Source organism: Protopterus annectens, chromosome 1.part2, assembly GCF_019279795.1.
Source record: "Protopterus annectens isolate FY-2018-M chromosome 1.part2, PAN1.0, whole genome shotgun sequence".
NCBI lineage: Eukaryota > Metazoa > Chordata > Ceratodontiformes > Protopteridae > Protopterus > Protopterus annectens.
In genome coordinates, this window is record NC_056727.1 from 615164141 (window position 1) to 615181624 (window position 17484).

The following is a 17484-nucleotide window of genomic DNA, read 5'->3' on the forward strand; positions in this document are numbered from 1 at the left end:
TGTCTTCCTCTGTTTCAGCTGATTTGGCATAGTGCTATGTTTCTATGACTGTTTTGCACAGGGTCCCCTGGGTTCAAGACGTGGCAGTGAAATGTATGGTGGTAACACAGCATTTTATTCTAGCAACTTTCCAACATTATACAAGCAATGTTTAAAATGTGTCCCTGGTTTTTGGCCTTTGACCCCCCCCCCCACCAATAAAGTTTGGCTTTTTCCAGATTTCTTGTGCTGCAAAGTTCAGAAATACAGCTTAGTGTCAAGTAGATTTTACAAGGAGCTGAGAGCTGCAGGGGAACAAAAGTTTAGTGCTGCTTATGCCCAACTTGCTTGCATTGTTAACAGCACAACAGGTAGTGTACTTGCTTTTGATGCAGAAGGCTGTTGGTTCTACTCCCACATTAGGCAGATGCATTACTGATACTGTGCTGTGTTGTAAAGGGGGTGGATACTGCAGTCATTTTTGGCAATGATACCTAGTAACTATGAACCTGTTTTCAGTTTGCCATCCATTCCCTATTGAGGTATTACTAGCTTATCATTTTTTAATGCATGCAACATAGGCAATTTATTCTTCAAGGGCAACAGGCACTTTATTTGCAGATAAAACAATGACATATAAAGTTGTTTGCTAGCAGCAACCTCTTTATTAGTTGCAGATTTCTATAATGTGAATTTTACTACTTCAGAGAGTGTGCATATTTACTGATACTGGTGGACTATAGAAGGTTGAGTAGCCTTTTGATGATGGAAATGTTCTGAAATGGGCAGTTTTGTCATTGATGCATGCATTTTGCTTCATTGTTTACTGGAAAAATGTTCAAAACAATAAATGTAAAATGCCCTCTAACAACTGTACTGTATTGTGCAAAGAATATAATGTAATACAGTCAGGAAGGTGTATCAAAGAGCATGTGTATGTTTCCTGCTCAAGGGGCCTATGATTTTGAAAACAGACCAAAATTAATCTTTATCTGCCACTGGCAAAATGTATTTTCTTTGAATGTGGGTTTCAATGCTGTTTCAATGCATGTGAGTTTTAAGGGCAGAGAAGTTTTAATGCTAAGTCTATTTTCATTGTGAGACTGCATTGCTTTGTTTAACAGATATCTATTAGGGTTTGTGCTGTAAAATGCAAAATAAAACTTTCAAATGAAATCTAAATCATCACAGAAGTAAAGCAGTATGCACATTACAGTGTTTATGGTAAATGGGATAAAATAACCAAGGAATGGGACATTGGAATGGCTGCAGGGGTGAAGCTGCATTCGACCATGATTTTGTGAGGGGGAGGAGGGTAGCAAACTCAGACAGCCCCAGTTGAACTACACCTCTCAACTGTCCATATTTTTGCAGAATGAATAGATATTTGCTTCTTATTTTTGGTTTGTTCCTCATAAAATTTGTGGTTTTCTAGCAAATCATTTAGGAATGAAGTCACTAAATGACAGACATTGAGTTACAGACATCATAACCTTCAGAAAAATAAATGCTAATGCAAGACCTGTTATTCTATCAACTGTCTTAAGTTTATACAAGAGCAATTTTTTGTAGTGTTTGTATGTTCCCCCAATATATTTGGCCTTGTCCAGATTTCCTGCATTAAGAGGTTGAGAGGTATGTGCAAATCACTTTGTAGAATTAGGAATATCCAAACCTCTCAATTGTCCCCAATTTAGGCTCAAAATGTTGCTCTCCCCTAATAATAACACCTCAAAATGGCAATTTTGGAAGTAAACGTGGAGGGTTTGCAATTATATATAACTGTAATGATCAGAGTTATAGATTACTTTTATTTCAGAAATGCATGTAGATGCTCTTATTTTGTTAGCTGCTCACGTTAACAGTGTTAATATTACAAAGGTGTCCCTTTTTTGAGAGGTTCCCAGCTGTATTGTGTGGCAACTTTATATTTTTGCATCACATTTTTGGTCTGTCTCTCATACAATTGTGGTTTTCTGGCAAATTAGTGGAAGTCATTAAAGATTGAAGTTAGAAAATAATGGCAGACATTTAAGTTTCAGATTTCATAACCTTCAGACAATTTGCACTAATGCAAGACCTACTACTGTTCTATTATCTAAGTTAATAAGAGCAATATTTAAAAATTGTTCTTATTTTTGGGCCTGTGTCTCACTTCTAGTTCTATGTATGGCTTTGTCCAGATTTCTTGATCTGACGTTGAGAGGTATGAGTATCAGAGCCATCACCATCAGCCAGAGACATTTCAAATTGTGACATACTTGTTGAAACCCACACCCCATTGTAGTGGCTCTGGATGTGTCCAAGGAAGGCAAGGAGCAGTTATGCAGTGTAAGTGTGCAGAATATTCCCCCTTCCAAGGCAGACCACAAGTGCAACTGTGGATTTTCATCTGTCCTTGATTTTGCAGAATGTTCTGGTTTTCTGTCATATTTTTATACTGTTGATTTATGCTTCTTATTATTCAGGAAATGCATGCTGTCACAGTGCCCTGTTGCTCTGTTTATGTAGCAAAGATTTAATGACCATCAGGTAAACTTGTCGGAGATTGTAAGATGCAAGTAAGCTTTAATAAGCAAGAATTACCAGCATTGAAAGCCTTTTCGTTATTGCCATGCAGAGAACATTTACATAACTAGATCATGTATAAGCCTTGGGTATTGAAATGCATATGACAGTATTTGTAATAAAAGGACAGGATTACAGTATTTTTAGAAGCTCATTCCATTTGTTGGAGACTTGCAGTCATCTTTGCAGGCTTTACCCATAAACTAAACAGAAGGCCAATCTATCATGTGTGGTCCATAACTTGTGCAGGAATCCTTTAAGCAATTTGTCTTGAGCTTGTTTCTTGTTTGCTGTTCATTTTTTACTTTGATCATGTCTTCCCCATGAAACAAGTAGATAGCTGTGTCAGGCAGCAGGTCTTTTTTGGATAAGAAACATTTTTACAAGTGGGGGTATCACAGAGATTGCTACTTTCAGCGTGTTACTTGGTAATTTTATAAAGCTGAATATAAATTATAATTAGAACTGCAGTGCAAGGAGTAGTTGTTTGAGTTGAGTGCTGCTTGTTTTTTATACTTGATTTTGACTGGCATTCCAGTAATGTATTTAAAAAGTAATTTATTTTTTCATGCCTCACAACCTGTTTCCATCTGGATATTAAGTAAGTTGTCATGTAGCCAATGCATTGAAATATTTTTTTCTTCTACACTTCATTTTGTCTTGATTGGACTCTTGTAATGACTGTTTGGCACCCAGGGCAGCATATTTAATTAAAGTTCCAGTTATTGTGGTTTTGAGCATAGCTCCACCCATTTGTAGTTGGCCACACCCCTTCCCATTGTCCCCATTCAGCTGTCTCCTGCAGCCTTCTTTTAATTTGAAGTCACCAGCCGCCACTGTGCAATGATATACCCTTTTTGAAACTGACAATGTCTGGGCCATTACACTGTGTTTGTGCAGAGGTGAGCAATGTGCAAATGAGATTAGCAAAGCTCAACATGCATTATTATTGTAAAAAGTGTTTATTATTTTTCATCATTAAAAGATAGATGTGGGACTTACACCTTAATCTGAATACACTATTTGCTGTGTGATTCATCACATTTACCAGATCTGCTACACACACACTCGATTCAGTTTTAATTTATGCTGTCTTTCTCATAGAAGCAACTTTCATTAATTCTAATTTATTTTTCCATTTCACTGTATTTGCCACACATCAAGCAAATATTATTAGTTATAAAACAAAAATTAAAAAAGGAAACATAAACAACATTACAAACTACATTTTAACACAACTGACAGATTTTTACACAACTCTGTTTTTGAACTGTCAGACTACTGGACCTACAAAACTAAGTAAGGATGTCTTATTTATCTTTGCCACTGACACAGTTTTGCAGCAGGAAAGCAAACCATTATGCATATAAGCAAGTCCCATTTCCAAAGCAGTATTATACAGTCATATAACACTTGCATACTCTCGGTTGTCTGCGCATGTATTGCTTACATATTTATTGCAATGAAAGATCACACTACCATTTATGAGTATTGTTTACATGAGTGCAGCTCTGCCTTGTCTTTATATTGTATTCATTCTTCTCTTATCTGTGCTGTACTCAGATATGCAGTCCATAGGGCATTTTTATCATTGTCCTTAAAATGTATGGGAATATTACATGACAGTAAAATACAGTTTAAATTAAAGGAAGGAGAATTTGGCTATTAGTGACCATAAAAAGAGAAATGTGTGCTGTTCAATTCCATTTCAAAGCATGCTGCAATTACCTCTACACTTTGTTAATGTATCCTGGCTGATGCACCCAAAGCAAGTAAGGTAGTCTGAATTGCTGTAGTCTTTCTTCTCTCTCCTACTAATCATTCATAGTTGTAATCCATTAGCAACTAACACTGAGGTAGTACCTACAAAATGTTTATACATTTTACATGAAGTCAAACGTTTGGCATTCAGCAAGTCTAATGAGCTCACACCTCATTTGCATCTTCACCTTGCTCAGAAGCCTGAATCTACACCAAAAGAAGGCAAATATGTAGCTAGGAAACTTGAAGGTTAGGGGCCTTGTATATCTGTAGGACACAGAGGATTGATATTCCTTTTGATTTACTTGCACAGAAGGCTTCTGATGTTGCTAAGATATTATTGTATTTTTCAAGTGCATGCTAGATTTGTTAACATTTTATAAGGAAAACCTTTATATAAATATATATGATATATGTATGCATGTATGTATATATATATATATATATATATATATATATATATATATATATATATACATTAGGAAATTAAACTGTTATCTGTATGCTCTTCGTATAGTTCACTCTTGGCATAGACATTTTGGCATGCATTGACTTTCAGAGATAGACAGCCTTATTAACTGTCATTACAAGTGCTATTGTTAGAACTAGTTATCTTGCAGTCTTCTGTCTTATCCCATTTCAATGTAAAGGACTATACTGTCAATGACACAGGGATATTATGCTTCTATGATGCCCCATAGACACCACCAGGAGGTTGCTGGGCACAGTGAGAGGTAACTAGCAGTTGTGTGCAATTGACTTTTGTATTGTAAATGTGTACACATTTTATGAGAATTGTTTTGAAAGTATTTATAACAAGTGAATTAGGTGTTATTCCTTGGATTATACAAACTGTTATTTTCCTCTTATTTTGGTGGTTGGAGAGCCAAGTACTATTTGTGTTTGCCAGAGCAATAGTAGGGTTCCAGGAGTTTTGCTCTTGCAGATGTGTAGTCATCCTGGTATTTCCATAGTAAATAATATAGTATTCCATTGATATTCCTTGTTTTGGATCAAACATTGGTTTGTGTGTGAGTTACAAACACAATGACCTTAAATCACATGCCTTCTACTTAGTTACATTAGCAAGTAACAGTATGCAAGGATCCACCATTCATTTGTATTCTTAGACATTTATTTTCATATTCCATGTTCAGCGTTTTCCTTGATAGTCCAGCAGTTACAAGTGTTTTACTTTAGAGCTGAGTCTGTGTGATGCTAGCAGTACACAGCCACTACATGGGTAAGTAAAGGTCTTGAGCATTGCCTGGCATCAATGTTATTGTATGTATGTCCATAGGATCCAAATTTTCTCCCCTTAGGCGGTACAAGGAAGTGTGCTACAGAGAAGAAATCCTGCATAGTTGTAGTTCTGTCCTTGGGTATATGGTGAAACTGTATGTAATCAATGGCATGTTGTAGCATAACATTCAGGAACTGATGTAGGATCCTAGATGCTGATGCCTGTGACACCCCCAGCATATCCCTTTTTGGTCTCTGGAAAGTTCCTGTAGCTAATATTCTAAGTGCTACACACACCTTAATCTCAGTAGGTATTGTTCCCCTTGGTTTCCCTTTGCTCTCATTTGTGGAAAACAGAGAGTGCAAAGCTCTTGTAGTGTGTCTCTATTCACCTTGTAGTGCTCTATATTTTCTACATCATGCAGAATATGGAAAGTTAAACTGGATGTAAACACCCTTCTTCTTCTTGGACAAGGTCTATTAGCAGCAGCAGCATAGATTTAGGCCTATTGTGCATGCACATGTACAAGAACAACTGCAGCCCCTAACATTGTTTCTATGTACAGTAGTTTCCATGGGTGTATTTGATTAAGTATTGGAATTTGCAGGGAAAACCTATACTGAGTCTACACAACTGCTTTATAGCTTATTGAATAGCTTCTCAATCTTGGACTGGTGGATTAACATACAATTCTACTGCTTATGCTATAATTAGCATGCCACAATGTTTACCATGTTTGCATGTCTCTACACAATTGGTAGAGCTGCTTACTGAATACAAAATAGTGTGCTACCATGTGCACACAGTTTTAGCAGACCATGTAGGGTTTATTGAGCCACATTTTGTTTATACCTGCTACACAAAGTCAAACATTTGGGATTCAGCAATTCTAATGAGTTCACACCTCATTTGCATCTTCACCATGCTCAGAGGCCTTAATCTACACTTTAAAAAGGTGACCATGTAGCTAGGGAACTTGAAGGTAAGGAGAGTTGTCTATGTGGAGAACACAGAAGATTGCTATTCATTTTGATTTATTAGAGCAGAAAGCTTCTGATCTTGTTAAGGTGTGATTGTATTTTTCAAGTATATGCTAGATTTGTGGACATGTTACAAAGATAAAAAATGTATACACATGCATTAGAAAAATGCAACTTCATCTGCATGCACTTCTTATACTTCACTGTTGGCATAGGCATTTTTGGCAGGCATTTTATTTTCTCAGACAGAAAACCTTTATTAACTTTCACCACAAGTGCTATTGTTACACCAGGTTATTTTATACTCTTCTCATGTTATTTCAGGAAAAAGTAATGTGCTATATTGTCAATGGCACAGGAGTGCTAGGCTTCTAAGTTGACCATAGACACCTTCAGGAGAGTGCTGGGCACAGTGGAAGGTGATTAGTGATCATATAAAATTGACTTTTCTGTTGTAAATAGGTACACATGTTTTGTGAGAACTGAGTTGAAAGCATTTATAACAATGTAATTATGTGGTATTCCTTTATTTGTACAAACTGTCATTTGCCAGTTGTTTTGGGTGTGCGGAAGCCAAGTGTCATTTGTTTGTTGCCAAAACAAAAGTTGTGTTTCAATAGGTTTGCTTTGAAAATGTGTAGCCATCCTGTTCTTTCAGTAGTGAACAATACATTACTCCATTGGTATCCCTTGTTTTGGAGCAAATATTGGTTTGTGTGAGTGTGATATGGTACAACCACATAACCTTACATTTTAATAATTGAACTGTGTCTCCAGTGGTTAACATTGAAAATATAATATGTGTGTGTATATAATCAGGAATGTCATTATGTGATATTTATGTGTTGTATCCTTCCCTGTTTTATGCCACATATGATTATGGCACCCAAGCGTACAAGTCGACGTAAACCCCCTTTCATTGACCCAGAAAATGATGTATAGTCCCGGTATTCAGGTATCACAGCACCTTTCTGTTTAAGACTGGGTGCGGGGATATGAATGATAGAATGAAGGTTTGGAACCAGATGAAAATGCTATAGGGTGATGCACCAGGATTTATGCTCATGTACATCATAGGTCCACTGATGTGATTTCATTAACCCAGAAGACAGCAGCTGCAGTTGTTCGTCAACAGCTGGCTACTGGGTGGAGACTTGCTGCAGAGCCACCTTTGACACCAAATGAAAAGTTCCTGTCCACTGTCAGAGATCCAGAGAGCTCAGTGAAAATTGCACAACAACATGTGATTGATGTTGGTGCTGAGTTTTCTGGGAAGACAAGTATGTTCTAGGAGGAGTTTTCAAGTAAGCTTATGTATGCAATTTGTAAGCCTTGTTTGTATAGTGAAATATAGTAAGTAATAGTTCATGTGTTTTTTTTTGATGAATTTACTGATAAAATTGAAATAGTTAATGACACATTTTTGTTCATTACACACGAGCTTTGGGTGGACGTAGTTAATGACACATTTTTGTTCATTACACATGAGCTTTGAGTGGACGTGTATTCATTGTCCCCCTGTGTTATTACAATTGTGATGATTGCATCCTTACCTTACTTCAGTTCTACAAAAAGCCATCCTCTATAGGAAGTGTGGAGTCATCTGCACATGGTAAGGCAAACATTTTTGTTTGATTACTGATGACAATCTATCAGAAATTTGCATTTATCCTTATGTGTGAGCTGGGTGTCATGAGTGTGTCTATTGCTGTACTATCTGTGATAGTGGCATCAGTGTTTATTTGTTATCATAATTTAAAATTTTAGTGTAGGTATTAAATTCATTCCTATTGAACGTGCACATACTGAGTTTTTGAAATGTAAGTCAGATATTCACTATAATCTAACCAAGAGAGAATGGAAAGTTTTACAAACATTACGTAAAATGAGAGAAATTGTATTTAAACCTTCTGATAAAGGAAATAAGCTGGTTGTTATGCACTATTCAGAATATCTCAAAATGTGTGAAGAGCATCTGAACAATTATAATGTTTATGAAAAGACGGAATTTACTGTGTATAGTGATTTGGTCTTTGAGTATACTGAATTAATCAAGAACGGTGAGAGATTAGGTTATTTTTCAGAAATGGATATTAAGAAAAAGTTTAAGACAGAAGGCTGTAGAATGGCTATTTTTCTACTGCCTTCCAAAGATACATAAAACCTCCTGGGAGACCAATTGTCTCAGGATGTAATTATTTTTTACATAATGTAGGTCTCTTTTTACATAGTTTTTTGTTACCTGCAGTTAGAACCTTACCCTCATGCATTTGCAATGTTTTTGACTTTTTGGATAAAATTAAGGATGTTGAATGGAATGATTGTATGTATTGGGTAACTCTTGATGTTAAGAGCGTATATACGAACATAAGCCATGAGTTTGGCATGGAGGCCCTCAAATTTTTTTTCTGGGTGATTATCCAGTTACCAAATACATTATAGAACTTATTCATTTTTGTTTGACACATAATTTTTTTGAATTCAATAATAGTTTATACAGACAAAAACAAGGTACGGCCATGGGGGCAGCTTTTGCCCCCATGTATGCAAATTTGGCCATGGCCCTTTTTGAATCTGAATATTTATATAGAAATTCTTTTTTTTGTAAATATGTTATTAGATATTATAGGTTTATAGATGATTTAATTTTTTTTGTTCAAGACGGTAAGGCTTTTGTTGATAATTTTATTTTAGAATTACACAATAATAGATTTTTGTTAGAATTTGATGGTTTTAAAATGGGTGTTAATATTCCTTTTTTGGATGTTATGTTGAATATTAAAGATGGCAATAGACTGGAAACATCAGTCAATAGAAAATTTGATGAGGGTACCCAATATGTGTATGGTGAGAGTTGTCATCCCCCCCATACATTAGAAGCCTTACCATATGGTGAAATACTGAGGGTTTCTAGACTATGTAACAATTAATATACTTTTATGTGAGAATTGGATACAGCTATTGGGATGTTTAAATGGAGAGGGTATAGTGATGAATTGGTTCAGAGAAGTTATGATAGGTTGTTTAACACAGGTGGTAGGAAAATAACAAATAATGCACATAAAATGGATAATACAGTTTCCAGCTCTGAAACTAATAAACATTGTGAGGTTCTGTATTTTGTTACTACTTATGGTAGCTTTAGTGCTGAATTGGTTAGGTTGGTTAAATTTTATTGGAATTATTTTGTTTCCCTCAATAATGTGGCTTCATGGTTAAATGTTAGGTTAAGATTTTCTTATAAACGAGGGAGGAATATTCAACATTTTTTGGTGAGTAGTAAATTTTCCTTGCCCTCTGAACGTCCTGAATGTAACACACTATCTAGTGGTACTTTTAAGTGTGGCAAATGTAGAGCATGCAATTTTATAGTTAGAAGTTTTTCTCATATACATAATATTATTTTTAATACATGTAATTATTTTACTTGTAATTCTGAAGGTGTGATTTATGCACTTAGATGCCCATGTAATAAATTTTACATTGGGGAAACTAAAAGGGCATTTAAATCTAGATTGATGGAACATGCTAGGGATATTGTCAATAAAAAAGAGGAAAGCTCTGTGGCTATGCATTAAAAAAAAATTCATGATAGTAAGAATGAGGGACTGCAAGGTACAGTTTTGGAAAAAATAAGCATGGGCAGGATTCACAAAGCCTCCGTGTAAGAGTTATAACTCATACACGGAGGCTGCAGTTAAACGGAGTGATGTCAGCATGCTCTGCATATTCATGAGAGCATGCTGAATCACACCTAAGGCTAACACGGTCCATGTAAGACAGTAGGGGGCGTGTCCATATGCCGAGCCCTGTAAGCGGACACACCCCCAGAAGAGTAAAAGTGCCCAAAGTAAACACCCACGACAGAGTCCATGGAAATGTGAATAAACACAACACAACACATGCCCCCACAGACTACGAACATAAAATGTACAAATGAACATCTCATAATTTTTTTTGAAATTGTAAAGATGTTTAACCGTGAGTGCACTCGTTTGCGCGGGCATGCCCGTAGCGCAGCCACAGTTAGCAGCCAGTGGGAAAGTATATAAGAACTAAATATGCAAAGTAAGCCAAGAAGCAATAGTGTAGTGGTAGAGATGTTGGCTGAAGAGCAGGCATTCATGATTCGAGCCCCCACAACACCAATTTTTATTTTTAGCAAAATAAGCACAAAACAAGTCCCTGACAAATATGTACACATAATATCACATTTCATGTAAAATGTAATGAAATAGCCCATTTATATTGAAGAAATGTGAGGTAACAAAACAATAAAAAATGCCAGATGTGCCCATAGCTGAGCTACAGTTTAACAGGGTGAGTGCATCTGCCCGTAGGTGAGCAGTGGTTTAACTGGTGCAAAATGAGTGCCCGTAGCTGAGCAGTGGTTTAACATGCTAAATCTATGTGCCCCTAACTGAGCTGGGCGTAATATGCGTGCTGATAGCCAAATGAGGCTTAAACCAGCATACCCCGTTTGCTCGGAGCTGCGCACCACGCAAACAAGCTAACCGACAGGCAACGTTGAGCAAGCCATATCAAAACTGCCTTTACACAGACACACCCCTCAGCTTGTCTAGACAGTCATAAAAAATAAAAAGCAGTGGCCAGGTTTGAACCCAGGATACTATACACCATAGTCAAGGTACTGAACCACTAAGCCATGACAGCAGTACCTATAAATGCAATAATAGCAAATATATAGGAATGAATACAAACTGGAGCATGACAATGCAGGTTTAGTGAAGTTGATACAATTCCAAATTGGCCAATCACAGATATGTGCGGGAAAAACGGACTTTATAAGCCCCATAGGCGGGAATACACAGCATAAACGATTGTAGAACTGACTTGCAGCCAGAATGACAGTAGTAGGTGAGGGTAGTTGCTTTTGAGCACAGAGGTGGGGCGTTGAGGAGTCCAGGTACATGGTCTGGCTCCTAGTCCACAATCATGAGGCCCAACTCATGCAGGGCCAGGTCCTGTGGGGAGCATATAGGGCTGAGGCGTGGGACCGGTTGGCTCATGATCTCACAAGTGCCACAGGGATTCCAAGGACTGGTGAGCAGGTCTGTCACCACCATGCGGACCTGAAGAGATGCAAGCAGGACCAATTGAACCTTTGGATCCAGGAGGCCTGGCAAATGCCCAACGCCCCACTACTGAGTAAGTTACATTTAATTATGTATGTAAGAAATTAAACTAGCTGATATTATGGAGATGTGTATTCCAATATTACTTCATTTATATTACAGCTGCAGGTGTCCGTTCTGCAAACCGCAGAGCCTATGGTGATAGGCTGGTGCGGCTGCGCCACCAGGCAGGTCAGTAATCCACTACCAGTAACTGTAAAGAAATATAAAAGTATGACAGTCAGCAAAAGAGTGCAGTGTAGTCACTAAGTAATAAAATGTGCAAGTAACAGTGTGAAAGTGCTTGCAAGTATTGCTTGATTACAAAAGTGTGTTGCAGTCTGTAATCCAAACAGAAAAATGAAAATATCTGACATAAATTCTGAAATAAAGATGCCCCACCTGTAAGAAAATAGTACACAACCTGCAGCAGGCTGAAAAGTACAGCTGCAGAAGATGATGAAATCACATGTGTGAAATATATCCCTGTTGAAATACTGAAACATGACAGAAGTGAGACTGCTGGAAAGGATTGTAATAACTACATGTAAATAAAGCCTAGAAGTAAGTACCATCCTGAATAGTAAAATGAAAACAAGTGAGAGAGTGTGAGAAAGTGTCATGAATCCAGCAATACAGTAGTAATAACCCCTGAATAAAGTATACTGCAGTCAGTACAGAATGAAATGCATGTGAGAATCAAAACCAAACAGCGAAATCTGTTCAAAGTGTTGCTGCATCTGGAATGTGTATCCCAAAATCTGGATATGTTGCTCTCAGTCTGCAATATGCAGATAGTATGATTGTCTGATATACCAAACATCCACACTTGTCTATAGCTATATAAAGCAAATGTAGCAGGATATGATGTAGCTGAACAAAGCTAGATATTAATGTGTATGAAGAACAATAAAATGTATATTGATGTTGCAGTAACAGTCCTATCACCAAGTTGAAGTAGTTATCATATTGGAAACTGTAGTTAGAACAGTAGTGTGTATATATGTGCAGCTATTAGAAATGTACAGCATATGTACTGGTATTCGAAGGTGTTAATATTATTTGCTTCACCCCACCCTATAACCACATATAACCCAATCCAGCAATACAGTAGTAATAACCCCTGAATAAAGTATACTGCAGTCAAGACAGAATTAAATGCATGTGAGAATCAAAACCAAACAGCGAAATCTGTTCAAAGTGTTGCTGCATCTGGAATGTGCATCCCAAAATCTGGATATGTTGCTCTCAGTCTGCAATATGCAGATAGTATGATTGTCTGATATACCAAACATCCACACCTGTCTATAGCTATATAAAGCAAATGTAGCAGGATGATGTAGCTGAACAAAGCTAGATATGAATGTGTATGAAGAACAATAACATGTATATTGATGTTGCAGTAACAGTCCTATCACCAAGTTGAAGTAGTTATCATATAGAAAACTGTAGTTAGAACAGTAGTGTGTATATATGTGCAGCTATTAGAAATGTACAGCATATGTATTGGTATTTGAAGGTGTTAATATTATTTTCTTCACCCCACTCTATAACCACATACAACCCATTCCACGTGAAAATGGTATGTGCAATCACAATTAACACCCCTGGACATTTGTCCTGTTGGGTCATATATATTTGCATGTCCGTTGATGCATCTGCCCTGTTCATACATCCAAACCTGATGGCCTGTTGCCATCAATCAACCCTGCATGTTGTTGGACTGTGTATTGCTGTTCAAATTATGCATGTGTTATGCTCGCTGTTCAATGGTGTGAATATCTGGGTGTTTGGTTAATGGGAATACTAATGCATGCTGTTACAACTAATTGTGAATGGTATTATATGTCACTAACCCAAACTGACATGACATAATGCAAAACATAGGACGACAGGGAAGGCGGGTTCCAGCGAACCCACCTCTCCCACCTCAGCTGGCGAGTGCACCTGGCACTAGTGCCCAGTCTGGACCCTCCTCCGGTGGCCCTGTGCCTCCTGTGGGTGTAAGCGCTTCAGGGGATGGGGCTCGTCTCCCCTCTGCAAGTGTGGCCGGAGGAGAACCACCACTCACCCTCCATAGCGTCCAGACTGTGGTGCGTAGGGAGATCCGGGACTCTGTTCTCGAGCCCCTATGCCAGCTTGAGGCACAGGTGGCACAACTTACGGGCATGCCTGTTGCCCAGCCTACACAGCCCCCAGCACAGCCACATCCTGGGCAGTGAAGGAACAGTGGCAACTGCCAATGGCTGGAGATATCAGTTCCACTGTTGCCATCTGTGGGCTCATGGGCTCTGGATATCCAAACCTCCGTCCCTGTCAATTGTGTAACCCCCCCACACGTGTCATACACCACCCTTGTATGCGTCTTGTTTGTCTTGTCTGTTTACCTACCCAACCTACCTCCCCAGCTATACCGACTTCCTTCACCTAACATACCACTCTCACCTGACAAAAAAAAAAAAAAAAAAAAAAAAAAAGGGCACTCTGTACCCACAAAAAAATTACGCCCCATAAATAGCTGCCCATTCCGCACACATGTCTGCTGGACATGGAAACTATCAATTACAATTGGCTGTACAACAAGTATTATTGTTGTCCTGACACCTCTCTCAGGGGTGGAAGGTTTCAAATGTCACACCAAATTACATACATATGCACAGCTGTTGCTGATGAAGAAATGGGCAGTTATGGGCCTTACCTGCATCCCTCCTGCAAATCCCAAGCTTGTTTCCCTACTGTCTTACCCTCTTTGTGACCCCTTTTTCACCACTTTCCTGTCTCCCCATTTTCATTTCTTTCAAAGAAAATAGCGGTGTGCGCCAGAGTAAGCACTGTTAAGCGGTTGTAAGCGTGTGTGCACTTGTGTGCGCGGAGCTAACCGCCAGTGCGCATGCGTAAGCTCCACGCAAACCAGCGCTAACCCGGTTACAACTGCTTAAAAGTGCCTTAGTCACTTTGATTGACAGGTCCTGTAGTCAGTTCAAAAGCAAAATAAAATCCCACTGTCAGTCCTGAACCCAGGACCTTGGAAACAGTAGTCTGTATGACCTACCACTAAGCCATGACTCTTATACAAGAGCATTGTGCTAAAATAAATATAACATGTAATAGTAGGGATGAATGTAAAGGGAATATAGGATGTGTAGTACACAAAGCATGTCATTTAGAATTACTGTCAAAACTACTGGATTCCCATAATAGTAGTGTGTGAACAGAAACAGCCATGCTAGTTGGTAGCTTGTAGGTAATAATGTCAGTTAATATACATATATAAATGTATGTATATTTACATATATATATATATATATATATATATATATATATATATATATATATATATATATATATATATATATATATAGTTGTAGGTGTCATTGTGCATACACACTTACTACAGGGAACAGGAGAGAGGAATGGAGAAATGTGAATCTACAACACAGCCTGAATCATGAGAGAGATACTAACCTTTACACTCACAGAACAGTGTCCACAGCATACCAGCATGGTCCCCGCCCTTACAATCTGAAAGGGCAACACCTATCTCACATACCCTTTTATGGCACTGTCCTGAAATCACAGTGAGAACTGCAATCAGTATACAACTGGCTGCATGCAATTAGCAAATGCTGGCTTACAATTGGTGCAGAGGCCATCACATGGACCTATGCAGATACCTACAAAAGCTTCCTGTACTAACACTCCACACATGCAATACATTCATTGCACTGTCTGGAAGCAGACAGAGGGAGAGAGACAAACCGAGACAGAAAAAAAAAGAAAAAAAAAAAAAACACGCTACATAATGTGACTCTAAGCTGTCAGCAGTGACAGTAGCAGCAGGAAGCAGAAGCAGTGGTAACGCAACCAGCTGCGACAAACACAGGTATTGCAAAGTAGCAGGTTAATAGTCTGCATACTGTGAACCCTCCAAATGTGTCATGGGCCTGTATCTATAGGTATGCCCATGTGATATGTTGTGTGTACGTAGTTCCACCAAAAGGGGATGACTATACATTACATGTCAGTCAGTGTTAGGCCATGCTCCTGGCAGCAGTTGTCTGTGCGTTGCCCTCAGCAATGGCTGTAGTGACTGCTTTGAAAGGTCAGCCAGGTACAAAAGGCAGGATCAGCCCATCACAAAGGCAAACTGGCTGGGAACAAGTGTCTGCAGGTACCCGATATCACTGCATATGCATCCCATACTGAATAATTCCATAGCTTAGCAGACCAGGCCAGTTATGCATATGATGTGGTAGTTCCCAGGGTCAGTAGAGGTGCCTCCTTAGTGGTGTGGGACCACTGTTGCTGTATGCCAGTGTCCAGGTACATATCCTGTAGTACGGCCAAGATTAATTATCAGTCTTATATGCGGTTGTATGTCCTCTTGGAGTGCATGTAGCACACATCCAGGGGATACCATCAGGCCACAGTGATGCTGTGTGTTCTGCTTTGCTGAGGGCGGCCCTCACCTGGACATTTGAGATGATAGGGAGGTTACATACAGCTGTGATAAGCATTTCAACTGGTGGGGGAGAAGCAGGGGGGATACGTGCACCGAACCTGTCTGCAAGAATGTTGCCAATATCTGTGTGTTTGGTGAATGTTAAGTAGGTGTGTATTAATGCAGAGCATATCTGAGGCATTTGGTCCATATGTGTAACATAACTGAATAAGGCCTTGTGGTTATCCATAGTGTTTGTGGCCATTTCCCTCCCAGAGTAGGCCGTGGCTGTTGTTATGGGAGACCGTAGCATAGTACCAGTGCTGACCACAGATGCCTTCCCTTAATGTGAATCTGCTCTGTCCTGCAGTAGCCTCCTGCTATTGTTATACAATCTGCCTCTGTCTGAGGTCCACCGGACAGGATGCCTAACCTTTGTGCATAGGGTCTGGGTTAGAAATGTGTGTGCAAGTTCCATGCAATCTGTGGGATGTCCATGGTAAGCATTTGCAAAGGGGTCAGCAGTGTGGGTTGTGGCTTCCACTGGCCCAGTGTGCTGCATGGATACCATCTCAGTCCTAACAAGTGAATAACTGTCTAATCACATACATAACAAAGTAGTCTACTGTGCTGGTGGTGGTGGTGGTATATGTATATCCAGGCCGAGTAACTTGTGTCCACATCACACTAGTGGATGGTGTCCCACATACAGTACCTTGGGATGAACCCCTAGAGTGAGGTTGTGCATTGGACCTGTCAGTGTGTGCTGACCGATGGGGCATGCTACTATGTTGTGTGGAATATGGCAGGTATTGTTGCACAGGTGTTGGCTGAGCACTGATATCTGGCCATGTACTTGTGTATCCACCACAAGACACACATATGCAACATATGGGAGTAGTAGTATATCACTACACTTGAGTATCATGTATAGTATGTGTGCCATATATTGCTGACATAGTCTGCTGATATCCTGTTTGTGTTCTCTTCCAGGGAGATGGCTCGTCAGCGTAATCCCGCCTACTCTGCAGCGGAAGATGAGGAGATACACCAGAGCCTGGTGCAGGAGTATGACATACTTTTTTCCCGCACCAGTCAGAATCAGCAGGAGAGGGCTGCACTGTGGCAAGACCTTGTCCGTAGGGTAAATGACATTGGCATGCATAATAGGACATATGAGCAGGTACGACATCACTGCAGTGATTTAATCAGAAATGTCCGTCAGCGTGCGTCGGATATCCACAGGCAACAGGTTTCCACAGGAGGTGGGGTGGCCACACATCCCCCCTCACCAGACTGGAGGGGCTACTCCTAAGTGTTGTGGCTCCAGCCCCGGAACAGCAACAGCAATACACCTGCATCATGATGGAGGCTGGA